Source organism: Mustela lutreola, chromosome 4 (genome assembly GCF_030435805.1).
Source record: "Mustela lutreola isolate mMusLut2 chromosome 4, mMusLut2.pri, whole genome shotgun sequence".
NCBI classification, from domain to species: domain Eukaryota; kingdom Metazoa; phylum Chordata; class Mammalia; order Carnivora; family Mustelidae; genus Mustela; species Mustela lutreola.
This window is the reverse complement of record NC_081293.1, coordinates 109,513,052-109,540,604: the sequence shown is the minus strand read 5'-3', so window position 1 is coordinate 109,540,604 and position 27,553 is coordinate 109,513,052. Positions and strand designations below refer to the sequence as shown.

The 27,553-nt window shown below is 49.1% G+C and overlaps 1 pseudogene; it reads left to right on the top strand.

The window, feature by feature from the left end:
• The first annotated feature begins 2,477 nt into the window (after positions 1–2,477).
• Positions 2,478–27,071, top strand: LOC131830163 (serine palmitoyltransferase 1-like; annotated as a pseudogene).
• The last annotated feature ends 482 nt before the right edge of the window (positions 27,072–27,553 follow it).

The window sequence follows — 27,553 nt, the reverse complement described above, 5'->3', positions numbered from 1 at the left end:
AGAATACTCGAAGAAATCATGGCTGAAAAATTCAGAATTTGAAGAAAGACATGCACACAAACATCAAAGAAACCCAGTGAACTTCCTAGTAAGATGAACTGAGAGAGACCCCAAATGAGACACATTATAATCAAACTTCCAGAGCTGCCAACACAAAGTCAACACAGGGCAAGGGGTCCCCAGTAAGGCTGCAAGCAGATTGCTCACCAGAAACCTGGAAGGCCGGGAGACCGCGGGCTGATACTCAACGTGAGAATAGGAAAACCGTCAAGAAATCCCGTATCTCAGGGTCACCTGGGTGGCTCAGTTGTTGAGCGTCTGCCTTCAGCTCAGGTCATATCCCAGGACCCTGGGATTGAGCCCCACATCGGGCTCCCTGCTTTGCCGGAAGCCTGCTTCTACCTTTCCCTCTCCTACTCCCCTGCTTGTGTTCTCTCTCTCTCTCTCTCTGTCAAATAAATAAACAAAATCTTTTTTTTAAAAAAAAAAGGAAGAAAGAAAGAAAAATCCCATATCTGGTTCAAGTGTTCTTTGTAAGTGAGGGAGCAATCAAGACATTCTGAAAGAAACAACAGTGGGAGGAGCTGCGACTAGACCTTCCCTACCAAAAAAAGGTCAGCAGAGTCCTGCTAGGTGCAGTGAAGGGTCAACCAGTAACTCAAAGCCACATAGAGAAATAAAGATTTCAGTAAAGGCAATGTATGGGTAATTATAAAAGCTGGTGAAGTTCATTGTCCCGGGACACAGGCTCACTGACAGCCTGGGACCTAATCCCAGGGCTACAGAACAACTCCCCTCCCCCCACACCTCACAACCACATACTAAAGCCAGTTTCTGGGAGTTCCTTCTGTCCAGCGCATCACGCCTGGCTATCTAGAAAAAATCACAAGCCTTACGAAAAGGCAGAACACACAGTTTGAAGAGACAGGGAAGCCTCAGGATCAGACTTGCGTATGGCAGGGCTGTTGGAAGGATCAGACGGGGGAATTTAAAACAACTCTGGTAATATACACAAGGACTTTAACAGAAAAAGTACACAGTATGCAAGGACAGTATGTAGTGTCAACAGAGAGTAGAAATTCTAAGAAAGGTTAAAAAGAAAAGCCAGAGATCAAAAACATTTTGACAGAACTGGGGCTCGCTTTTGACAGGCTCATTGTCGACTGGACACGACCGAGGAGAGAATCTGTCTCTGAGTTGGGAATGTGACTGTAGCGACGCCCAAACTGAAAATCAAAGGTAGAAAAGACCAGGAAAAAATACGTAAGAACATGCAAGGACCGAGGGACATCCACAGGGCTGTGACACACGTGTCATGGGGACATCAGGAGGAGGAAGAGACAAGGGAACAGCAGCAAAATCTGAGGCTGTCGTGACAGAAACACTCCCCAGATTACCACCAGGCTCCGAAGCACAGATCAGGAAGCTGGGAAATAAGACAAATGTCCAGAACAACGACACTTACATGTGTGAGAACGGGGAGTAGATAAAGACTTTCTCAAACAAATGGGAACTGAGGGAGCGTGCCGCACACTGCCCTGCATCATGAGAGATGTTAAGGAAGTGTTTCAGGGAGCAGGAAAATGAAATAGCTCAGAACCTCAGATCTGCATAAAGAAAGGAAGAGCATCAAAGAAGGAATAAGTGAAGGTAAGAGAAAACTTATTTTTCTTATTCTTTTTTTAAGGATTTTATTTATTTGGCAGAGAGGGAGAGAGAGCACAAGCAGGGGAAGCAACGGGCAGAGGGAGAAGCGGACTCCCCACCCAGCAGAGAGGCAGACACGGGTCTCCATCCCAGAACCCCAGGATCATGACCTGAGCCGAAGGCAGATGCTTAACGACGGAGCCACGAGGCGCCCCTGCTCTGATTCTTAATCGATGTAACGGAGCATTTTGTTCAAAATCATAACAGCCACTCTGTATTTGACTCTGTATTTATGGATGTTTATGGAGGAGTATAAAGTAGAGACACTCTTACCATACAACCCAAGAATCATGCTCCTTGGTATTTACTCTAATTATTTAAAAATTTGTGACCCCAAAACCTACATATGGATGTTCATAGCAGCTTTATTCATAATTACCAAACCTTGGAATGTACCAGGTAGGTGAGCCGATAGATAAGCTCTGTTGCATCCAGACAATGCAGTGTTACTCAGTGCAAGAAGAAACACGCCGTCAAGCTACAAAAGGACAAACAGGAAACTTACATGTGTATCACCACACGATGGAAGCCAGTCTGAAAGGGGGACGTACTGTATGATTCCATGATTCTATGACATTCTGGAACAGGGAGAACTGTGGAGACCGTAAACAGATCAGTGGTTGCTAGGAGGGGACGGGGGCACCATAGGCAGAGCCCAGAGAATTTTTAGGGCAGTGAAACTATTCTGCATGGCACTGCTACTGCAGAGGTAGAACCTGTCACTGTACATTGGTCTGAAGCTGTAGGAGGACTGTGGACGTGGGGTGACTATGACGTGTCACTGTAGGTTCCCTGAATGTGATGGCTCTACCACTCTGGTGGGGATGTTTGTGGTGGGGGAGCACAGGAGCATCTGGGAAGTACCTGTATGTTCTCCTCGGTATTCGCCATGAACCTAAAACGGCTCCCAAAAATAGTTTATTAACTTAAAGAAAACAAAAGCACAGGGAACACAGACATGAGCAGTCATTTCTGTGGCGATTTCACCGCTGGTTTTCCCTATCAGGAGTGAGGAGCACGTGTTTTAGGGTTAGGGTTAGTGGCCCCGGGTCACAAGTGGACAGTGTGCGTGATGTGGCCTTGCGGGCTGCTGTTCAGGAACAGATAAGGAACTTACTGGTTGCTTTTAATGGAAGTGTGGGAACAAAACAGTCACTGTCCGGTGACCAGCACCTGCTGTATTTTGTTTCCTTCTCTCGTAGGAAAAGGAAGAATTGATTGAAGAAGGGCAGCCGGAACCTCTTGTTCCTCCCATCTCGAAAGACCATCCTGCTCTCAACTACAACATCGTTTCAGGGTAAAGTGCTTTGCTTCTCGAAGGTTGTGTACTTGCTCTCCTGTAGGTATACTTGCCAAAGCATATAGAGGTTTATGTAGTGTTTCTAGCAGAAATACAACAGTGAGAAATCTCGGAAGCTCAGAAACCATTTTAGTGCCCGACGTAGGACTCTGCTAAGGACGTACGGACAGTTTTACGGTCTCTAGTTTGAGCATTGCAGTTTGTACCTTTCTTCCATTAAAAAAACAAAAACCTCGTTTTGCGAAATTTTATGTCTTCCTGGTAATACTTCAAATAGTGAGACAGATTCGAAATGAAAAGCAGTGCTCTTGCTTTTTTTCAGCTTCATTGTTTCTGATTTTTGATCTGTTGTGGGTTACCTTCATAGCCAGATGTGAGTCGTGTGCTCACGCTTCTGCTTAGCGAGGCAGCACGGACAGCAGCACTTGACTCTGACAGTTCGAGTTCTGAAACTGACTTTCCTTGGGCTGCCTCTCTCCCCACTTGTTCCAAGGTCTGATCTGTCTTTGTGTTTAGTTCTTCTGTTGCTTGTCTTTGCTTTACCACGTCTGCTTTCTTAAATTAAGAAGTACTTTAAGTTTATAGGAAATACCCAACCCATGTATACCCACCATCCAGGATAAATAGGCATTCACCTTTTGCTATCTTTATTTCAGATCTACCTTAAGAAGGAAATAAAACGTTCCAGTTGTAGCTAAGAAACGCCTTCCCATCTCCCACTTATTCTTATCACCCACAAAGAACGGCCGTTTTCATGAAGTTGGCAGATGTCTTTAACTTACATTTAAACCTTTGACAAAAAAGATTCATTTCTTTATTTTAGAGAGGGAGAGAGAGAGAGCGTGCCCAAGAACAGAGAGGGACAGAGGGAGACAGAGAACCCTCAACAGGTTCCACGCTGAGCACACAGCGTGGTGCGGCACTTGAACTCAGGACCCGACGATCAGGAACCAAAATCAAGAGTTGGACACTTGACCAACTGAGCCACTCAGGTGTCCCTCTATTTATACTTTTAACATGTATCCTTGACACCATGAAATCATTGAGTATTTTGTCTGAATATGTGATGCAGCATATTTCTCTGAGTGTGTCCTTCTGCCCCTGCGCTGATGGAAAGGGGGTTTGCATTCTTCACTCCGTGCATTGCTGTGGTCATGTGGAATTTTTAGGCGTTCTGCACTCAGACTTACTCATCAGCAGTGCCATGGTTAAGAAGACCTTCCCTGCCCCCCGAGGTCGAATGTGCCCATGTCAGTATGGTGGTCAGCTGTCCTGGCGTGCATTGACTTATCCATCGTTTACCTACTGAGTAGAAATTTCCCTTTTTCTGTATAGTGCATGCCCTTCTAACAGGTCTGCTTCTGGCTTTGTTTCTCCTCTGCCGGCATGTCCACTTAAACTCCACTTAAATAGCACAGCTTAAGAATAGGCCTTGACTAGAGCAAGGCCTTCACCTCCTTGTCCTTCTAAACTGCGTGGCTATTTGCAGTTCTGTTCCTTGGTGTGAGCTTGTTTAACTGATCACGTTTGACCGACAAATGAGGTCGGGTTGTGACTGGCAGTGCGCTGATGTGGATTCGTGGGAAAACCACCGTGTGCCTGGTGTGTCACTCTGGTCTTTCATGTCCTACAGTAAAGCCGTGTAATTTTCTTCATAAAGACTGCTTGTCTTGGGGCTCCTGGGTGGCTCTGTGGGTTAAAGCCTCTGCCTTTGGCTCAGGTCATGGTGTCAGTGTCCTGGGATGGACCCCTGCATCGGGCTCTTTGCTCAGTGGGGAGCCTTCTTCCTCCTCTCCCTCTGCCTGCCTCTCTGCCTACTTGTGATCTCTGTCTGTCAAATAAATAAAATCTTTAGAAAAAAAAATGTAGCTACTTTTCAGTGAATGCACTAGTGCTGTTCATTCAGTACTGGGTTAAACAAGAGTAAGTGAATTTACTTAACTTGGAGAGGTTTTTCCTTTCAGTAATAGCCGTATTGACCTAATCCACAGATCATGAAATTGAGTGGGTTTTAGTATGTTCACAGAGTTGTGCAACCATTGCCACCATCTCATTTCAGAGTATTTTTTTAAAGATTTTATTTATTTATTTGACAGAGATCACAAGTAGGCAGAGAGGCAGGCAGGGAGGGGGGAAGCAGGCTCCCTGCCGAGCAGAGTGTCCGATGCAGGGCTCGATCCCAGGACCCAGGGACCATGACCTGAGCTGAAGGCAGAGGCTCAACCCTCTGAGCCACCCAGGCACCCCCAGAATATTTTTATCAGCCCAGGAAGAGATTGCACACCCACGCTCACTCACCCCCCACACCCCCTGTTCCCCATCTACTTTCCCCTAAAACCTACTAACCTACTTTCTCCGTGTTTGCCTGTTTTGGACTTTAAAGGAACCATGCAGTATGTGGCCCTTTGTGTCTGATTTCTTTCATTTAGCATCACATTTCCAAGGTTTGTCCATGTCGTAGTAGCTTGTGTCAGTTTTGTGTCTGAATAATACAGTATTTCACTCTGAATATATCATACATGGCACATTCATCAGTTGATGTTCATTAGGGTTGTTTCCACAGTAGTATATGAAAAGAGAAAAATTATATAAGTGCATAAACTCCCATGAATATTTGTGTACTTTTTTTTTTAATTTCACCTTTTTTTTTTTTTTAAGATTTTATTAGAGAGTGCATGCACGAGTGGGGGAGGGGCAGAGGGAGGCAGAGAAGGGACTCCACACTTCTGGACCCGGGGTCAAGACCTGAGCCAAAGGCAGACACTTAACTGATGGAGCCACCCTGGCAGCTCTGTGTACACATTCGTTCTGAGGACATGCATTTTTGTTTCTCCTGGATATACAGCTGAGAATGAAATTGTTGAGGTTTGTGGGAACTTACTCTGAGGAACCACCAATCTGTCTTCCAGAGTGGCTGAACCACTTTGCATTTCCATCAGCAACACATGAGAGTTGTGATTTCTCCCTGTCTTGGCCAACATTGTCTTTCATTGTGACCCTCCTGCTGGGTGGGGAGTGGCACCCTCCATGGCTGGGATTTGCATTTCCTGATGACCAATGACGCTGAGCACCTTTGCATGCGCTCATCGGCCGATTACGTGTCTGTTCCGGAGAATGACCTACTGACATCATTTGCCCATTTTCTAATTGGTTTATTTGTCTTTTATCGTTGAGTTACAAGAGCACTTTGTATATTTTGTATACCAGTCCCTTATCAAAAATATGACATGCAGATGTTTACCCCATTCTGTGGGTTTGTCGCTTCTCTGCAGTGTGCTTGGAAGCACAGATGTTCCTAATTGTGATGAAGTCCAGTTGTCTGTTTTGTTCTTTTGTTGCTTATGCTTCCATGTTGGTTTTGCAATCCTTCCCTGATCCGAGATTTTGCAGGTTTCCTCCTTTGTTTCCAGGAGGAGGACTCGACGTGGATTTGTACCCAATTCCTGTTTTTGGCATGGCGCCGTGCCGCAGCTGTCCGCAGGACTCACAGTTACACTCGGGCTTTTCCAGGGAGGAAGTCTGTCTTTCTGCAGAGTAGGAGGGGATCTGAGCCAGTGGCTGCTGCTTCCCAGATTTCCAGCTGCCCTCTTGCTCACCGAGAGCTGTTCCTGGGCGGGGGGGGGGGGGGGGGGGGGGGGGCTCGTTTTCCAGGAGCAGCAGCTAAGCCGCTCACTGCCGGCTCACGTGCAGCTTGCTTTCTGGTCTGTGACTTCTCACAGACAACCTGTCCGTTTGCCAGGAGTCGTCCCTCCCTGCGTCCTGGGCTTGGTAGCGTCAGATTGTTAGACCTTGGAGGCGTCTTATGTCTCATTAGAAGGAACCACAGGCTGACGGGTTTTGTTCATTCTGTTCTGTTTACCAGAGGCCACTGGTTGGTCTTCCTATTCATAAATAATTCTTAAATTCCTGGAATAAGGCTGTTTGATTGGTTCTTATACATTGCTGGTTTGTTTTGCTCATGTTTGGGATTCTTGACCTGCATGTTGAACTGTGAGTTTTGTTTCTTCTTTTCCCTTTCTGCTGCTGGTCCAGTTCAGGTATCAGATATAATCAGCCTTTCCCTCCTCTTAGTCATCGTGTCGTAGGCACGCTGACAACACTGACTCCGTCTCTGGCCCTCCAGTTTCGTGCCCATGCAGTGGCCTCGCCAGGGCTTTGTGGTCTGGGCCCTGTGTAGGTTAACGTATGCCCTGGACCAGAAGAGGGGAGGCTCGTTCTGGTCTTCCCTGAAGAAGACACCGTAGCTAACTGGTCGGGATCACTGGCCCGCAGAAGGCACCAGTTTTGATGACCGCCCTGTGACCGTGTCCCCATGCCCTGTGCTCCCAAAGAGCCAGGGCAGGGCTCGCCTGGATGGGGCGCAGAGCAGCTGTACCCCGCCCCGCCCGCCCCGGCTCCCCGTCGTTAAGTCACCCTGCAGCCCTGTCGCACGATGGGGGCCACCTTCAGCTTTCAGTCGTGCGGGGGCTGCGCAGCCCAGAGGACGCGTGACTGACCCTCTGCCGCCCTCGAACAGGTCTGCGTGGGTTGCGCTGTTGGTTGTCTTGAGCCTAGACTTTTAGTCCCAAACTCCCTGTCTCCAGTGAGTTCTTCCGACCGAGTGAGTGGTGGTCATCGTCTGTAAGCAGTCGTCCTTCTTCTTACTGTTCCCGAGGGACTTGGCCTGAGCAGCTTCTCGGGGCGCGCTGACCACACGCCTTTAGGGACAGACGTGTGTGACACGCACATGCGGGCTCGTGTTTCCCTGCAGGCTGTGCTTGCTCGGTCCCGCTTCTCACTCAGCTCTGCCTGAGGCTCGTCTTCTGACACGGTGGAGGCTCCGTCTTAGTTTCTCCACGTGGGGCCTTGCGGACACAGGTGCTGACCCTGTCCTCCGTCCCACTCTGGTCGGTGTTTTACACCTGGTCCCCTTTCATCCTCCCCCCAGCCCCCCACTCGGCCGCCCCCTGAGACACTTCCACTGAACTTCCAGTCATTGCTTGATGTCCTTTATGTCTGGATTACTAAAGTGATACTTTTTATTTTTATTATGCATGTATTGTTAACCTTAAAAATAGTTACTTTTACCAATAAAAATGGGTTGATTTGGGAATAAAAATGACAACTTGGGACCAGCAAGGTAGGGCGAAACCGTAGGCAAGTCCAACAAACAAGGGAGCGGAATGCCGTTTTCTGAGGGAGGAGGCTGTTGGCAGGGGCTGTTTAATGAAGGTTTGTTGGGGGCAAGCAAGAGTCCAGGGCGGTGACGGCTTCTCCCTGGCTGAGCCACAGGGCTGGTGCGTCTCTTGTAGGAGACGCTGTGCCCCTCTCTCCCGGTTAGGGGCTGTAGTTGAAGATTACTTCCTCTGGGAGGGGCCTGGATTCCCCAGTTCTTCTTGTGACTGGCATTGAGCCGTGCTGCTCCCCCTCCAGCTTCTCCCCTAGCCGCCCCTCCAGCCTCCCTTCTCTTCTGGGGCAGACGAACCAGCAGTGAGACAGACGTCCGTTAGTTGGCGTTAGGGGTAACGAAGAGATCTTGCGCGGCGCAGACGGGATGAGGAGGGCAGGAGGTGCTTCTCGCTCCCTCCTTCCGCCTCCCTTGTGTCCTTAGCTGCTTTTCTCATGTTGGGTCCCTCAGCTGCGCCCACCCCGCTGCCACACAAGATCTGGCGATGCCCGGCCCCTTGTGCAGCTGCGTGAGTCTCTGGGGCCCGCAGTAGGTCTGGACGCAGGCCTGCCTCATTCCATGGGGCTTCCCTACCTGGTGGCTTCCCTGAGTTGGGATATGGAGGCCCAGTTCCCCACAGCCCTGCTGGGCAACATTGTTTTATTTTGTATTTTTCTGAGTATTTGGGCCTTTTGAGTATCATGCCATCTGCCTCGGAGCTGCCAGGGTTTTCCCGTCCAGTGAACGCCTCTTCATGTCACCACCTGCTCTCGCTGCTCTCCGGCGCATCTTGATAAGCCCGAATCCTGTGTGCCTCCCAGACTTCCCTCCGCGGCCTGCTCTCAGCGTGGTGCTCTGTGTGTCCGTGTCTAGCACACGTTCGCATCGTCAGATCTCTGAGCTGGGGTGAACCTCAGGGCCCCGGAGAGCTGTTGTCGGCGGGGCCTCCTTGCCTCTGTCCCTGAGAACCGGTCCTGGCCACGCTTACCGTGGCTCCTCGGTAGAGCTGTGAGCGCCGCTGGCAGGGAGACCCGCGGCCGGTGGGGACGGACCCAGAATCCTCCCGGCCAGTGAGCAGAGGCTGCGGTGACCGAGGCTTGAGCCTCCCTCCGCCAGATTCCTGCCTGTGGGTGGTCGTGGCTGGCGTTTAGAAATGTGGCTCCATCGGGGGAAGGATGAGTTCAGTCCAGGGAGAGAGTCGCATCAGAATTTGAAGTGTGGGAGACACTAAGCTGTTGGGTGAGCTTGGCCATGATGCAGGAGTGCCCCGCACGACACGGGGCTCCTGGCCGCAGAGAGGAGTTCTGTCGGCGCGCCTATGCGGTCAGTGACCCACGGTGCAGAGCGAACAGTGGGGCTCTGGTGGAGAGGTTAGGGATGTGTTGACAGATTTCTGTTATGTTTTCCGCTTCGTTGCGCAGATGTAGTGCGACAGAAGTGTGTGTGTGAACTGCTCGTTCGGTGTGAACTCAGAAATTGTATGATCACGAGAAAACGTCCCCCCGTTTTCATCAGCACAGTTCTCCTTGCTTTAAAAACAGCGATGGCATCTTCGGTTCGGTGACGTGCGGTAAGTGTTGCCCATCTGTGAGCTTTGTCTGCGGTGTTGTCACCGAACCAGGGTCTCTCCCTCTCTCTCTTTTTAAGTAGGTTCCACGCACAGCGCAGAGCCCAGCACTGGGCCTGAGCTCACAACTCTGAGACCAAGACCTGAGCTGAGACCAAGGGTTGGACGCGTAACTGACTGAGTACCCCCGGCTCCCCAACTAAATTCCTTTTTTTAAAAAAAGATTTTATTTATTTATTTGAGAGAGGAACAGTGAGAGAGAGCATGAGTGAGGAGAAGGGCAGAGGGAGAAGCAGACTCCCCATGGAGCTGGGATCCCAATGTGGGACTCGATCCTGGGACTCCGGGATCATGACCTGAAATGAAGGCAGTCGTCCAACCAACTGAGCCACCCAGGCACCCCTCCCCAACTAAATTCTTAATTTTGACTCCAATTCATCCATTTTGGTCTCACTCTGTATGTGTGGGAAGACTTGTCCATACTCCACGGCGTCACAAGGACATTCTTCCACATTTTCTTTTGTTACCTCTTTGATCTCCATTTTCTTTTGTTACCTTTTCTGACCATTCTTGCTTTTGATTTTGATGTTTTTATATTTCCTTCATCTTTGTCTTATTTTGCATTTTTTCCCCAGGTCCTTCATTTCATTTAACTACTTCTTTCTTAATGAGTTTTAAAATCAAAGGTTTGCCACTCATCTGTGTTGGGGTTATAGCTCACTTTTTGTTGTTGTTCTTTTTTTTTTTTTAATTTATTTATTTATTTTTTAAATTTTGTTGTTGTTGTTGTACTTTTTTAAGTACTACAAGTTAGCCTGATAAGAAAACTAGTGGCTGATTCATCAATACCACTTGCTAATTTTACACTTCAAAAGTAATGAGAAGACGGCACCTGGTGGCTCTGTCGGCGAAGGGGCTGCCTCTTGATTAAGGTTCAGGTCATGGTTTTAGGGTCATGAGGTCAAGTTCTGCGTTAGGCTCCGTGCTCAGCTCCGAGTCTGCTGGGGACTCTCTCTCTCCCTCTGCCTCTCCCCCGTTCCCGCGTGTGTACTCACACTCTCTCTAGAAATAAATAAATCTGAAATGGTTCATCGGTTAGGTTGAGTGGAGAGCCAGGAGACCGGTGTGCAACCAGGGTAGAGTGACATCAGTACTATGTCGTGTGGCCCCAGGGTGATGTGACAGCACGTGCCCTGGAATGTGAATATCTGCTCAAATCTACCTCTGTCCTCTCTCTCCCCAGCCCCCCCCCCAGCCACAACATTATGGTGAATGGAAAGAAATGTGTCAACTTTGCCTCCTTTAATTTCCTGGGATTGTTGGATAACGCTCGTGTTAAGGTAAGTAGGTCCTGTGCGGAACTGCCGATTACCTACAGACCTGGGCAGGACAGAAGAGACCAAGTAGAACATGGGAAGGGGCTCCCTCTGCTGGCCACTGGCCGTCGCTCTTTCTTGGCAGAGCTGTGACCAGAGTTGACAGAGTGGAGGCAGTCAGGGTGTGTGGTGTGGCTTGGCGGCCGCGACATCTGGAGAGCCCTGTGAGCCAGCCCTGTGAGCCAGCCCCCAGGTCACAGTCGGAGGTGTGCCTCGGAAATGGCTCTGTGTCCCGGAGGACGGTGAGCCATTCAGAGGAAAGACTTCTGCCCAGAAATGCCAAAAATCATAACGGCCTTGAGTCAACCATGTTTGGGTGAGGAGACTAACACTGCTTTTCCACGTTTTAAGGTCTGTCCCTCCATCTTCGCATGTATCTGCTCTCTGTGTCCCATCAGAGTCGCCACGCTTCTAAGAGAGCAAGGAACATAGTTGGCGGCGGGGGCGCTGGGAGGGGGCTAACGAATAGGGAGCGTCGGTTGTGAGCCCTGGAGATAAAGCATTAAGACTGGACATTTCTCCCACAAAGGTGGCAGTTTTGGCGTCTCTGAAGAAGTACGGCATGGGGACTTGTGGACCTAGAGGATTCTATGGCACGTTTGGTACGTACGGCTGTCTCCTTCACACCACGCACCCTCATCTAACAACGGACTCAGATTAGTTTCAGAACTCGGAAAAGAGATCCATGATGAACTGGCGTTGAGTGGGTGAGTCTGTGCGTGGGAGGGGCCCTGGTGCTTGTGGAGGAAAGGACCTGCTGCCCAGGACCAGCTCGTCAGCCCGGTGGAGCCTAAGCTGCTCTCGTAGGTGCCCCAAGGACCATGGCACGAGGGAACCCGGTTTGTTTCTGTCGCATTTGCCCGTTGAAGGGGATGGGTCCTGCTGCAGATGGCCCTGCTCTTCACATTCGTACAGGAACCGACTTCTTCCCGGTGCCCTTCCTCCAGTGCCGAGCCCACCATCCCTGTGCTTTTCTGCAAGGGTGCAGCTGGGGGCCGGCGTGGAGGAGCAGGCCACGCGGCTGCAGTAGCCCTCAAGGCAGGCACAGGGTGTTGCACATGGCTCTGCCCACCTTCCACTGGGAGCCCAGACCCTGGCTCGAGCCTTGCTGTGAGTGGGCTGGGGGATGGCTCCAGCTGGGCAGCCGCCTCCTGCGGGAAGGGAGACAGGACAGATGGGGTGGGAGTTGGCGAAGGATCGGTGATGGGGCTCTTTCTGGAAGGAAGAGGGTCACTGGCGACCAGCTGGGTCTGAGGATGAGTGTGGTTCCAAACACGACGAAGTCCCCAACTCCGAGTCCTCAGGGAAAATGTTGTTAAATGACCGTTCACGTGAATATAGTACTGGACATAACATTCTGGGTTCCACACGGCAGCTTGTGGGGAAAATAGAGCCTGGGAGATGGCTTCCATCTTCTCTTCTGTCCAAGTTTCCATGTCTAAGCCTGTGCGTGTGTGTGTCTGTCTGAAACAGTGAAGGTGTTTTTATTGAAGGGAGAACCTTTCTATACTCCATAGCTAGCTTAGTGTTAGATCATTGGTATTGGAAACAGACAACAGAGAAGGTGTCCCAGTATTTTAAGCTGGAACGGGTCTGAAATATCGTATGTTCCAGCATCCCAGTCCTTCAGAAGCAGCGTGGAAGGTTCAGAGAGGTTACGCAACTTCCTCACAGTCACACAGCTCATGAATTTCAGCCTTATATCGAGGAGCCAAGTACTCTGATGCCAGCCCTGATGGCAGGACCAAAGACTTGCAGAGCACCGGTCAGTCCCCCTTTACTCTAGTGCAGACATGGTTGTCTGCGTTGTTGTTACTGGTAAGGAATTATTTCCTAGATGAGTAGTATTAGAGAGCTAGGCAAGAGTTGTAATCTCATCAACAAGAATTTCTATGATTTGCTTGCTGGGGCGAAAAAAATTAATTTCTTAAAAGCATTTCTTTCTAGCAGATTTTATTTGCATGTGTGGCCTTGACTTCTTCTTGGGAGTCAATTTAAGAAAATAGCAGATTTATTGCTGAATCAAGTCATGAAAAAGAAAGGTTTTAACTCTTCAAAACCAGTTTTCCCAGAGCCGGTAAAATAGCCCAGTCAGCTCGGTGTGTGGCTCCCCCGGACGGGAGTGTGCAGTAGTGGCTATCGTGGGCTTCCACACGCAGGATCTTTAGTTCATGGTTTCTTTCTTTTTTTTAATATTTTTATTTATTCCTTTGACAGTGAGAGAGGGAGCACAGGCAGGGGGAGTGTGAGAGCGAGAAGCAGGCTTCCCGCTGAGCAGGGAGCCCGATGCGGGGCTCAATCCCAGGACCCTGGGATTATGACCTGAGCCGAAGGCAGAGGCTTAACCACTGAGCCACGCAGATGCCCCAAGTTCATGGTTTTTAAGTTAGTATTTTTGATTGAATAATTCAGCCCATGATGTAAGCTTTGGAAGGTTCACAGAGAGTGAAAGTTGTCTCCTCCCCGACCATTATCGCAGCACCCCTCCCCCCCCCAGCCCCCACAAAAGGCAGCTACTAAGGAGCTACTACTATGAGTCGTTCCTTACTTATTCCTCCAGGGACGTTTTTCAGCGAATGGAAACGACTTCCGTACATACATTTTCCCTCTATTTTTACAAAAATGGCAGCATAGCCTGCATGTGTTCTGTACCTTGCTGTTGGAGTGAGTTTGAAATTTAAATTTGGTTTGGGTTTTTAGGGGTCCCGAGCAGACTCCTTGCTGAGCGCAGAGCCTGACGAGGGACTTGGTCTCACAACCCTGAGTTCATGACCCAAGCCGAAATCAGAAGTTGGACGCTCAACCACCTGAGCCACCCAGGGCCCCCACGAAAGGTGATTTTTTTACTGTCATCTTTTTTTCCCCCGGGAGTAATACATTCAGGCATCTACTTTCAAAGATGAAGAGAATTCCTTGTTTAGCTCTTTTCTCAGCTTTTCAAAATGAATGTAAATCACTAGTGAAAATAAATCTCTTCAGTAAAATGTTCTCCTTTTTATTATTTCATAGTAACGTATTAGATGACATTAGATGATTAACACAGAAAAAAGAAGTCAAATGACGGTTGAGTTAAAATTCATCTAGTTTCTTGGGCTGAATGTTCTGCCTTTGGCAAATAGAACCACTCAAGGTCTCTGGTCATCTCGTCAGGACCATGTGATTAGGAGTTTTCCAGCTTCTTATTTTATTATCAGAGCGTGTGTTGGAGAACAGCACCAGGATTTCTCAGGTCGCAGAGAGGACTTTCCTCTAGGGTTCGGGCTGCGCGCTTGGACACTTTGTCTTGTCCAGCTTCTCGGTTTTCCTTGAATGCATTCAGATCTCTTTTGCTGGAGGTTATCACCGGTCTCCCAGTATCTGCTTTGCATACACGGTGCCTGCTTGACTCTTTGTTCTTAAACTAAGTCAGAATACAGTCAGTGGCAGGATTTCGTGGTGAAGGATGGTGGCATTTAATTGTGTTCAGGAGCCATTAGTGAACAAGTAAATCGCTCAGTTTATTTTTCAGAATATATTCTTCCTTTAATTCAGAGCAGTCAACTGAGTCATGCCTGCATGTTTTATTAGGAGGAACATTTGGTGATAACATTTCTAGACCTGCCACTTCTTCCTACTAACCGTCACGGGATTGCTTTTGCAAGGCAGGAGGGGACGGCCCTTGTTTGCACAGCTTAGAACGTTTTGGCAAGAATCATGTAAGATGCTGCACGTAGAAACATTTTGGAGAACACTCAGCCCTATATGCTCTAAGGAGTGCGTAAGTGTATTATTCATACTTTTAAGAAAAGATGTCCTTGTCTCCAGGGATTAAAAAGAAAACAGTATGTAACACAAAATACAGAAGCCTTGAGAAAAAATGTAGTTGGTGGTTTCTAAACTGTTCTGAAGTTGACTGTTTTGGAGACTTCCCTTTGGAAGACAACCAAGAAAGCCAAAATACCTCTTAGCAGAATAAAAGAGGAGATACATAAAAGGGAAGGCAAATGGAAAAATTACTAGAATATGAGGTTCGTAAATACGTGGGGTTTGGACCACTTAATTAGAAAATGGTGTAACTGCTTTTTTCCTTTTAAAAGAAAGCCTTTTATCCTACAAGTATTGATTTACCTGTACAAACACTTAAACGGTGTATTGGTTTTTCCATGCCGGGTGTTACTGTGAGTGTTTCGCGGGCATTGACTTGTGGTTCTGGTAACAGTCCTTTGAGGCAGATCTGACTGTTCCCTCTTTGACAGAAGGAGGACCTGAGAGGCATGCAGCAGTGTCAGGCCTGCCCTGGTCCACACCTGGTGAGGCAGGGGGCCAAATCTCAAACCCCCTGTGATGACTGCCGTGGCCGGGCCCTGCCGTGGGTGCCAGACATCCTGTACCCGGCCTCGAATCCATTCTGTTAGGTTCTGGTTAGGGAGCAGGTGCAGGAAAGGGCCATGAGTGCTGGGAGGGACACACAGCTTTCTGGGCACCTCTGTCCGTGGCCTCTGCCCTGCAGCGTGTGTTCCTGGCTGTGACTCCGTGGGTGCGGTGCTCTGCCTGCACTCAGTGCAGATCCGTGGAGCAGCTGGTGGAACAATTCGTCTGCATGGAAGACCAACATCAGGAACAGGAGAGCGCGGCCCGGCGCTTTCCCTGCTGGCTGCCTCCTCCTCCCTTGGCTGAGAGTTTAGTCATTGCTCAGAGTAGCTGTCACACGTCAGAAGACAGGCAGTGCTGCACACCCGCTTATCCCAAAACCTGCTCTGCGAGGCTGCCATCAGCTAAAGCCCAGTGTCTCCAGGTACAAGGAGGAAGAGGCCAGTCTTTGTTAGACTTTTGGGAAACACAAGAATTGGTAAGTCATTGACTTACTGTAAAGGCTTCTTAACCACTTTTTGGCAGTGATGTAAGAGCAGTTACAACGGTGGGAACATTTCCAGCATGCAGTTTTCATCCACTGCGTAACTAATGCTGAAGCCCTGAAATTAAGTCAAGATTGTTTGACTTTACCATCGCTCGTCAGTGAAAAAAGGAGTCGTGTAAAGCAGAGTCTACAGAATGATTCAAAGTCTTCTTTGTATTTAGCAAACATAGTTCTTATCCATAGCAGATATTTTGTTTTTGAAATGGAGATACCGGATGAGAGCAGTTCTGGGGCTCGTCTGCTAACTGAATCATGGAGATTTGGGGTAGATAGTCCTGATTTAGAGGCCCCGTGCAGAGGGGGACTTGGCCTCATTCTGATCAGAAGTGGGGGTGACAGGGGCTTGCCTGCAGGCACCCTGCAGAGAGCACGCTGAGGAGGAGGCAGGAGCTCCTCGTCGGCGGGGGAGGCCCAATTCTCTAGCATGTGGCCGCTTCCCTCGTTCTCGTCCGATTTTCCCCGAAACCTTTCCCTGGCAGCGTGTGGCAGAGGGTGGGCCGTCAGGGTCAGGGTCGTGTCCTCTGTGTTGGTGATGTCACAGGTCTGATGCTCAAGACCTAAGCACCTGTGTGACGCCATTTGGATCACATGGGACACAGTCATCGACTTCGTTACTGTCAAGTCCCACACTTAGCTGATGTCAAAGTCGTCCCTGCAGTGACCGTGACCTCTCGGGAATGGACGTCAAACGGCACTTCATGTGCTTTTCGTAATAGGCTGTGTTGGTGTACATTTTAACTGCCTACAGGAAGAGGCACGTTTGGTCTTTCATGTACACATGTCTTGGAGGAATTGTGAAAATGAACTGCTTATCCCATTCCAATCAGGTCATGATAAAAGAATGGACTTTTTAAAAATATGTTTTAAAAAGTGTTTAGATGAGGGAAGTCCAGTAATGTTCTCCGTTCATTTGTTAATCAGACGTGCAGTGGCTGCCAGGTAAAGCTGGGTAGTCTGGTAAGCACAGGGTCAGGGAGGGGGACTGGGTTCGTGCCACCTGACAGAGGGGCACAACTGAGAGGCATCCCTGCCTCTCTCCTTTCCAGTTGGCGCAGGAAAACTCCAGGACTCCAAGCCCGTAGGAAGAGATGAGGGGCCGGATCCCGCCTGTGGCCTGCCCGCCTGAAGCAGCGCGGTGCCCCATGATTCCTGACAGGAGATGAGCGCGCTTGCTCGTGAACGGAGGGTGCAGGTAGGAACTCACCGCCGTGTGGCCGACGGCAGCAGGCAGGTGTCCTGAGCTAAACCCAGCTCGATGGCAAGAGACCTGCAGAGCATGAAAACTGAGCATACGTACCCAGCAAGTACGCTAGAGCTCGCCTCAGGCGTCCGCTTCCCTGACCCTAGACGGGGAGTGCAGCAGAACTCTGACTGTTGTCTGGGTGTGGGTCCTGCTGTGGTGAAAAGAGCTAGAGGAATTTTTAAAAGTCCTCTTCTCTCTGGGTAACGCCTCGTTTAGGACCACTTCAAAGTTTTCAGGTTCAGAGCCGGTCCGTGCTCTGTTTATTCTAGCCACCGCCGGGGCATGTGGCCTGCCTGCTGGGGTGTGTAGCCTGGCACCGGGGCCTGGGAAGGTGAGCGGCTGTGAGCCACCGTGATGGGCAGTCCCCGGTTAGCGGGCGCAGTCCGCTCCAGCTGTTACACCCGTGTTCTTCTCAAGTAGCTCTTGTAAACGACAGCATTTCCCTTTGGGCATCTTTGTGCATCTCAAGTCCCCGAACACTCAGCGGAGAGTCGGACGGAGAGCGAGCGCCGTGGAGCCGGAGCAGGTGCGTGCCGCGTGCGGGTGCTGCTCTCCGAGGAGGGAGTGTCGTGGTCTGCAGGGTGCGCGGGCTCTTCTACCAGTCAGTTTCCAGTTGTCTCAGTGTCTGCTGTGGTACGTTCTGCTAAATGGGAAAAGGCTTTAATACTGCGTCACACATTAGTAAAGCCTCCATGTGGTTGGTAGAGGGAGTTAAAGCAGGTGAAGTCGCTGGGCCTTGTGTGGCCAAGCTGGCCTGGCGGAGAAGCAAGAGCCAGGGTCGGTGCGGCCCCACTGATACCTCGTAGGGCGAAGGAGTAGCTGATGCCATTCACAGGCTTGGGGAATCTGTTGGCCGAGAGTCATCTCAGCAGATCCCATATAATTTACAATTCAAAGACGGTTTCATTTGGCCGTAAAGTGACAGTATTACCAACTAAACTGCTTACGTTATTTACTTTATTCTGTACTTAAAGAAAAACAATGAGATTTTTCAACCACTGAACATCTTATTGTAGATGTGCACTTGGATTTGGAGGACCGCCTGGCAAAGTTCATGAAGACCGAAGAAGCCATCATCTACTCCTACGGGTTTGCCACCATAGCCAGTGCGATCACCACTTACTCCCAAGAGAGGGGACATCGTGTTTGTGTGAGTAACTTGACCTGTGTTGCCCGTCAGAGGTCCTCTGGAGGTGACGGTGATCTTCCTTGGGAATGCCTTTGTTAGAGGCTCTCTGCCTTAGGTAATACCGACTTTCTGTTTAAAGAGGAATTTCCACAAAGTAATTGGTGCAGCACTGATGAGACCATCACTAGAAGGATGCCGAAAGCATTTTTTTTAATTGATTGGTTTTATTTATTGATGTTGGGAAAGCCAAACTTACTTCCCTCTGTAGCTCTATGGCAGCGTAGTGTCTTTGAAGGTCCATGGTCGCCGCCCACACAGTCGCTCAGCAGAGCCCTCCGTGGCCCACCGCCCTGCCCCGAGTCCTGCTTCCTGCTGACCTTGCTCTGCAGCTTGCCAGGATCATAGAAGCCACGAGCAAATCTGCGCGCTCGAGCACACGCGCCCTGGCTGTGTGGCATCTCCACTTTTGTGGAGAGGGAGAGCGGAGAGCAGTGGGCTGGGCTGGCCCAGCTGGGCAGCCAGCTGCCCCCACCGCGGGTACCACCCTCTAGCCCAAGCCTCCTCTGTCCTTTGAGTGGATCATTAAGGGACTTTGAATTTTAGGTCTCAGATTTACTTCTCTTTCCTCTTTTCCTTTTTAACAGCATAGCCAGAATAATCTTTGTTAAAAACGCTCATCTGATGATGTCATGCTTAAGCGCTCCCCTCGTTCCTGAAACAAAGATCCAAGTCCTTACTACAGTCTTCTCCATTCTAGACCACCTTTCCAGACTCATTTTGTCCCCTTTTCCTTCAGGTGCTCATGCTGTAGCCTCATTGGCCCTATACGCTAGTTTCCTCTCGCTTTCGGGCCTTTGAACACACCAGTCCCTGTGCCTAGAATCATCTCCTCCCTCCTCCTTGATGCCGGCTCGTGCCGCTCATCCCATACGGTGATGCCTCTGCAGGGCCCTCCCTCACCTCGCAGACCAAGCCGAGACCCTGCCACATGCGGGGAGAGTCTCACAGCTGGAGGGCTTTGGTCTCTCATGGAACCCATGATCACACACGGGTGCGCACGCTGCCTGTCACAGTCCCCTGCTTGTCAGGCCTCCCACACGCGCGTGTGCACACACACGCACAAGGCCCCGCTGTCCCCTGCTCATCCTGCCTCACGCTTGCTGGGCTCTGCTTCTGTGGCGCCTCCGTCGGTTCTTACTAGTCATTGCCTGGGAGCGCATCTCCGCTCAGTTGTGCTCAGAAGACACCAGCTTGGTCAATAAATGAGCAGAGACTGGCACATAGAAGAGGGGGCCGAGCGCCAAGGCGCAGAGCCCAGCTTCCCGTGGCCCCGCACAGGCCTCTCGCCTCTCCCCGTGGGCTCCTGCCGGCGCGGCAAGCTCAGGCACACGCCACAGCGCCAGCTTCGGGGGGCCGGGGCTGGGGGTGTGCAGCCCATTCTACCCCCGCACCCAGCAGCCTAGAGCGCCGGCATGCAGCCACATGGAGCTCGTGTGTGTCCTCATCGGGGCCCGAGTGCAGGGTCACCTTGTCTGTGGTCCCGGCCCGGAGGCCTGGGCTGTGCTCGCTCCCACTTGCCGTGCTCTGACACATCACTTTAAACGTTCCACCCAGGACCCATCCAGAGTTACAAGATGGGAGCACTGGAGGCGATGCTGGTGTTTAGTAAATTATCGGATGAATTCGTCAGGCCTGGACAGTTACGCGCAGGGCTTAGTTTCTGACTCTCAGCAAGCGGTGGGGGAGCTTTGCTGGCAGGAGTCTCGGCGGAGCGCTCGCTCCACGCTGGGCCCTTTGCCCTGTCTCCCCAGGGCTTGCTTCATAGCTGGGATGTGGACACGGATGAAGGCAGAATCCGGAACGTTTCCATCGCCGCGGATCCCTGGTTGCCGTACCAGTGGTCCTCCCGCCCTGCTCGCTCCTTATCCCCTGGCAACCACGTCCGGTCTCCCTTTTTGTGATGTTGTCATTTCAAGATTGTTAATACAAGTGCGGCTGTGCACTCAGTAGTGCTTGGGAGTTGCTTTTTCCCTCGGCATGAATTCTGTGGGGGTCTGCCTGTGTCGTGTGGATCGCGAATTCGTTCCTTGTGATTACTGAGTCGCACTTCATGGTCCGGAAGCAGCACCATTGGTTGAACCACTTACCGACAGAGGATGTCTACGCTCTTTCCCGCCTGGGGCTAGAACACAGAAGGCTGCTGTGAGCATTTATGCACAGGTTTTCTCGAAAGCTAGGTTTTCATTTCGTGGGCGTAGGCCAAGGAGTGCGGCTGCTGGTCTCATGGCGTCGCCTATTTTCCAGAGCGGCTGTATCATTTTGCATTCCCATAAATAGTGTTTAAGTGAAGTAGTTTCTCGACATCCTCAGAAGCATTTGGTGTTGTCATTTTTTTTTTAATTTTAGCCATTCTGATAAGCATATAGAGAGATTTTATTGTGATTTTAATTTATATTCCCTTAATAGCTAATGATGTTTGCATTTTTTGGACTTTGGTCTTGTCATTAGGAGACGAGTCCATAAAATCCCCTGGGATTCCTTCTTGTGTTTTCTGGAGAAATAGTATAAAATTAATGTCAATTCCTTAAAGGTTTGATAGATTTCTCCAGTAAAGCCAACCAGGCCTAGGGATTTATGTTTTGGAAGAATTTTAATTCTGAATTCAATTTCCTTACTACTGGTCAGATTGTCAGCATCATATTGATGAGTTAAGATGGTTTGTGTTTTTCAAGGAATTCGTTCTTCTCAGTTGTCAGACTTAAGTTATGTTCTTTATAATATTTCCTTTTTCTTCTAAATGTGATAACACGTTTCATTCCTGTCTGGTATTCTGGCTCCTCTCTTTCTAGTTAGTTTTGCTACAGTTCAATTTTATTTATCTTTGCAAAGAACCAGCTGTTTGTTTCAGTGATTGTTCTCTGTTGTGTTTTTATTTTCAATTCTGTCACTTTCTGCCACTGTTTCCTGCCTTCTACTCTTCTTTGGCTTCTTTCTGCTCTTTTTCTAGATTCTTTAGTTGGGAATTTTGATTGTTGATTTGAGACTTTTCCTTTTTTCTAATATGTTAGTGCTGTGCGCTACTTGCGTGCTCCTCCAGCCTTGTCCCACACACCTTGGTCTGTTTTATTTTCATTGAGTTTGGTACATTTTATTTTTCTTTAGACTCTCTTTGACCCGCAAATTACTTAGAAGTGTGTTTGATTTTCCAAGTGTTGGGAGATTTTAGATTTGTTGCAGTTTGTGTCATGGCTCCCGATGTGGTCTGTGTGAGAATATGTTGCCTGGTCACTAAAGATGAATATTTGGCCATTGCTCGGTGATGTGTTGCATAAGCGACACTTAGATCGTCTTAGTTCACGGTGATGATGAGGTCTGATCTGGCCTTGCTGGTTCTCCATCTGGTAGTTCTGCAGTTATGGTAGTTGTGATGTGTCTGTGTTCTTTCTCTTACCTCAGTTTTTGCTTCTCAGCCTTTTGTAGCTCTGCCGTTTGCATATTTTCTTGGATAATTGATCCTGGTTATCACTGTATAATGTTCTTCTCTGTCTCTGGTAATTTTCTTTGTTCCAGAGTCTACTTCATCAGATAACAGCGTAGGTATTCTGCTTTCTCCTGATGAATGTCTGCATGCTGTATTTTCTGTGTGTATCACACATACAGCCACTACCACATTATTATGTACCTTGTGGTATATTTTCTCAAAGGTAGGATATTGTTGGGACCTCTTTGATCCATTCTGCCAGTCTTTATCTTTAAATCATGTATTTTGGCCATTTACATTTAAAGTAATTACTGGACATGTGAGAGCACTTTATTTTTTGTTGCATATTTGTTATCTCCTTTTTGTTTTTCTGTTTTCTTTTTCCTGCCTTTCTGGGGGTTAAGTGAACTTGTTTTGGGATTCTAGTTTGACTTATCCATGGTGTTTTTGAGTGTTTCTCATTGCATAGTCCTGTTTGTTTTTAGTCATTGCTTTCAATATGACATTATGTATACACGTAACTTACCACCATCTGCTGGTCTCATCATTTTACCATTTCAGGTAGAGAAACCTTTACCTTCCTTACACTCGTCTACTCTCCTTGTTTATAATTGTTTTCAGTACTTCCTGCACATACTTGAAAACCACATCAGACAGTGTTCTAATTTTTACTTAAATCATCCAAAATAATTTAGAAAGCTTGGGAAAGTAAGAAAAGCGTAGTGTGTTTGTTCATAATTTTACTTACTCTGTTTTCTCTTCCTCTCTGATAATCTAAGATTCTTTCGTTTTCTTTACTTATTTTTTTCTATGTGGAAAGCTCCCTTTAGCCATTCCTTTTCCCCAGGACTGCTGGGGTCATCTTCTCTTGGTTTTCCTTCATTTGCCTTCGTTTCCCCTGCTCCCTAAAGGATCTTTCTGCTCGCTGCAGAATTCTTGTTTGCGAGTTCTCTTCTTCCAAGCATTTGGAATATAAATGTAAATATAAAAACCCCACTTTTTCCTGACCTCCCTGGTTTCTAACTGGTCTTTCAAATTATTTTTCTCTTCTATGTAAGGTGTCATTTTAGGGCTGCTTTCAAGATTTCTTTATCATCATTAGTTTTCAGAAGCTTTACTGTAATTTTGGCATTTGTTTGGGTTTACCTGTATGAATTTTGCCCAGCTTCTTACCAAACTGGAGGCACCTTCCATCCTTATTTCTTTGAGTACTTTTCAAGCCCCGCTATCTCTCCGTCCTCCGGTCCCCGGCTGCGGCCAGTGTGGCAGCTTTCGTTGTAGTTCCGCAGGTCCCTGAGACTCTGCTCTTTCGTTGTCGTGTGTTTTTCTCTGGTTTCCATTGCATAGCTTCTGTTCTGTCCGCTACTTCTCCCGTTCCTCTCTCCGTCCCACCCGGCCTGGTGCTAAGCCCGTCCCTGTGCTTTTCCTTTTTGTCTTTTTTTTTTTTTTTTCTTCTGGCCATGGTGTTTTTCAGTTCTAGCTTCCCATGGGATTCTTTGTCTCATGTTTCTTTCCTGGGGCTCTTTTTCCCTTGTTCCAAGCCTGTTCATAAGTGCCCACTGAAGTATTTTTATCATGACTGCTCTAAAATGACTCTCATATAATCCGGACATCTGTCAACTCAACATTGGTATTTGTTGATTATTTTCTTTCATTCTGTTTGATATCTTTTGATTCTTGGTATGACAAGTGATACTCAAAATCAGGACATTTTCACATTCTGCTCTCAGAGTTTATGCTTTATTCTGTCACTCTTCCATTAGGGGTGAGGGGCATTCACTACTGCCTCATGACTGCCAGGTGGAGGTACAAGGCCGGGGTCTCCCTTCCGCCTCCACTGACACCCGGGTGGGGTTGTTTTCATTTCCGTCGGTGTTAATGAGAGTCCTGCTCTCCCCTAAGCCTCCTCTGGCACAGCCCAAGCCAGGAAGAGGAGGCTGTCCCTCCCTGCGGGGGGGGCGGAGACGGGGCTCTCCACGCAGTCTTCATGGAGGCCACGGGGAGGGCCCTTGTTACTGGCTCACGGGGTCCAGTCCTGGCTCCCTTCTCGGAGGCTACCAGGGCGGCTGTTGGCGCGCCTCCTAGCTTTGCAGCAGTCCGAATCTGGGCCCCTCCAGCCCTCGCTGGTGTGGGGGGATGAGCCCAGGTTTTTCTCTGGTTTGGCTACAGTGGAGTCATTTCTGCTTGCTGGGTTGCCCCTTTCTTGTCCCTTGGGCCACAGAGGGCAGGTTCTGTGAGCTTTTGTGCCTGCGCCCCTGGGCACTTGGAGTGGGTCAGCTTCATCAGCTCCAAGTCAGGGAAGCACACGAGAGGGCATTCCATAGGTCGCCAGCCAGCCTGTCATTTTTCTGCACTTCTCAGAGTCTTCTTATGTTTGTTCTATGTGTAGTCTCCGGGGTTTGGGCTTGTACTTAGAAAAACAGGGAAAATAGGACTATTCCATCTTCACGGCAGAAGCCTTGCAAATACTTTAAAATAATGCAGCTTAATGTCAGAGACACCCTCCCTCCCTAACTTGGTTTAGAAGCTCTTACTGGAGTTTCAGCCGCCACAACCAGAGGCCACAGTTGGTATCACTTCTCATGGCAGAATAAGGGCATAGTCTGCGCCGGTCCCATCTGAGATGCCGCTTAGGGTGAGGTCACTAGCGTTGTGTGTGTCTCAGAAAGAAGAAATTGCTGTGGGTGAGCAGACGCGCACGCTGCCTTCTGAGAAGGCGAAACGAGGCAGGGGGAGCTCCACCGGGGTGAGCACGGTCGCTCTGTGAGAAGGACGCGCACGGTGAGGCACACGGGGCCGTGTGCGCCGCCAGAGGGTCCTGCTGACCTGCGCGTTAGCGAGTGCGCGGTGAGCGGCCCCGGAGCGCGGGCGAGAATGTTGACAAGAGCTTTGCAAACCCCAGTCTGGTGGTCTCTCTTTCCTGCAGAGACAGAGCTGCCTGCTTTGCCATTCAGAAAGGACTGCAGGCCTCACGGAGTGACATCAAGTGGTTTCAGCACAATGACTTGGCCGACCTGGAGCGCCTGCTGCAGGAACAGGAGACCGTAGACCAAAAGGTACAACTCTTTTGAAGAAAATTACACAGTTCTTCTGTGCTTGCTAACCCACTGAATTATGTATGAAATGGTAATTTGTCATGAAAACTCACCTGTGGACCACTCGTGGGTGTGAAGCGAGGGCGCTCCTGCTCCGTGTTGGAGAGGCGGGTCTGCCTATAATCACCTCCTCCTCAACCTAATTACTTACGGCAGCTTTGGGGGAAGGTAGCGTGGGCAGCTTCCTGGAAGAGGAGGGCAGCGTGCGCGTCGGGGAGCGGGTGTCCTCCCCAGTCTGCGGTAGTGACGCCGGACCACGCTAGCGCGCTTATACCTGCGTCCGGGGCGCTGTCTGCTGAAGAGAGTCCGACGTGGTCACGGTGTGATGTAAAAAAACAAGAGAAGGGAAACCGCCTTCACCCAGCGCTGGTGCCATAGTTACTCTGTGGTGTATCCACAGCAGAGTAGTGTATCTCCACCGAAATCATGTTTTCAGTAATTATTAAAATAATTTTTTTAACTCAGGTTCTGACACTATGGCAGTAAAATCCTGATTTGAACAGAGTATAAACTCTTATAAAAGGACAGCCACTGTCAATGGGTCTTGTAACTACCTAATCTGTTAAAAAAATTTTGTACTTTCCCATGTCCTAAGATTCCTCCATTGAGTATTTTTTAAATCGTAATAAAAATACTTCACTTTGGAAAGGTAGGGGAGGCTCGCCTCTCTTCACGTCCTCCCCTGTGACCCCCAGCAAACCCATGGCATTCGGGTCTGAGTCACGAGTGGCATGAAGGTGGTCAAGCCCACTCGGAGGTGTGCATTCCACGTGCTCTCAGTGTCACAGCTGTGGGTCCTGGCATGTCCCTTGTTAGAAGCGTAGAGGCAAGAAACCTTTGCGTAGGAAGATGGTGCCAGCTCTACCCAAGGATCTCAGTATTTTTCCAGCCTTGCACCCCTGAAGCATCTACAAATTCCCCAGGGTGGGCGGCTTATTACTAGTGACCTGCCATCAGCGGGGTGCAGGAAGGTTCTGTGTCTTCTGAAGTAGCCTCCGTCACTGCCTCACGCGTGTCTGGATGAGGTCCTGGTTCAGTTTTACTTGACCTGATGGTTAGGAAGGATTTTTGTCTGCTGTTTGGTAGGTGAAGGAGAACAGGGTCTGTCTGTTCAACTTTTTATCATGGGAAATCTTGGGCATATTCAAAGGAAATACAGTAGTACAAGAAGCTTCGTGCCCTTCTTGTGTCATCAGAGCCTCTGTCACAGTCCCTCCCTATCTGTGATGATTGCCATCGTCACTGTAGCTCTGTTTTAGGCAAATTTGGTAGATGTTGGAGTGAACAAATCCTGGCCATACATTTTGACCAGTGGATAATCCAGGTATCATGGCCTCGTTGTGACCTAAAATGTGCCTATCTCCCCCAGAAGTTTCCCTTGGGCTCAGTCATTCTGGGTGTGGGGGTTTGTTTGTGCTTCGGCATTCTCAGAGCACCTAAATAACGTCTGTGTGTATGTGTGTGGTCATCTCACGGACTGGGTGAACTGGGAAACATGAGAAAAGAAAGCACCGTTGTCTCAAAGTAACAGGGTATAAAACTTTGAACTTGAAACTCACCCAGACTGTCGGTTGGTTTACTTACTCAGATGAATATTGTCGGATGGAGTGCTAGGGAGCATCTAACAGATTCTGCGTTTGCAGTTACTGAGATTTAAAATGTGTTTTTAGGGGCGCCAGGATGGCTCAGTGGATTAAAACCTCTGTAACTGACAGAGCCCCACAGGCACCCCGTCTGATCCCTTTGGCAGGGTCCTGGGATGGAGCCCCACATCGGGCTCTCTGCTCAGCGGAGAGCCTGCTTCCTCCTCTCTCTCTGCCTGCCTCTCTGCCTACTTGTGATCTGTCAAATAAATAAAATCCTTAAAAAAAAATTAAATAAAATGTCTTTTTTTTTTTTCCTTTTAAAGAATGCTCGCGAGGCTCGGGTCACCCGACGTTTCATTGTCGTGGAAGAGCTGTCTATAAACACTGGGACAATCTGTCCTCTCCCGGAGCTGGTAAACCAGCACGCTCACTGAGCATGGCAGTACTCCGATGGGGCGGTTTGTTTATGTACGCTTCTCCTGTCGGACGCCTGTGCTGCTTGCATAACGGGCGCTTACGTACCCGGGAAGCAGATGAGCGTTATGTGCCCACCCTGGTCTTTAAGCAATAATCAAGACTCAGCTTTTTAAAGCCTACTGTATTGAGGTGTAATTGACTTACAAGTGTACAATTTTTTTTTGTTTAAATACTTTTATTTACTTTATTTGAGAACAAAAGAAAGCACAAGCCATGGAGAGGGGCAGAGGAGGAGGGAGAAGCAGGGAGCCCAATGTGGGGCTCAGTCCTTGGATTGAGATCATGACCTAAGCTGAAGGCAGATGCTTAACCAGCCGAGCCACCCAGGCGCCCCAAAACAGCTCCTTCAACAGAAAAAGCAATCTACTGGTTTTAGAAAGCACGATTGCGAGATTTCTCGGTGGCTGGATGGCCACCGCACTCTGGCGGCTGGAGGGCTGCTGTGAGCTCGCGTACAAGCATGTTTGGATCCCCATTTTCAGTCTTTCTTGTGTGTTCTTGGCCGTACAGTTGCTGGATCAAATGGTGAGTCTATGCTTCACTTACTGA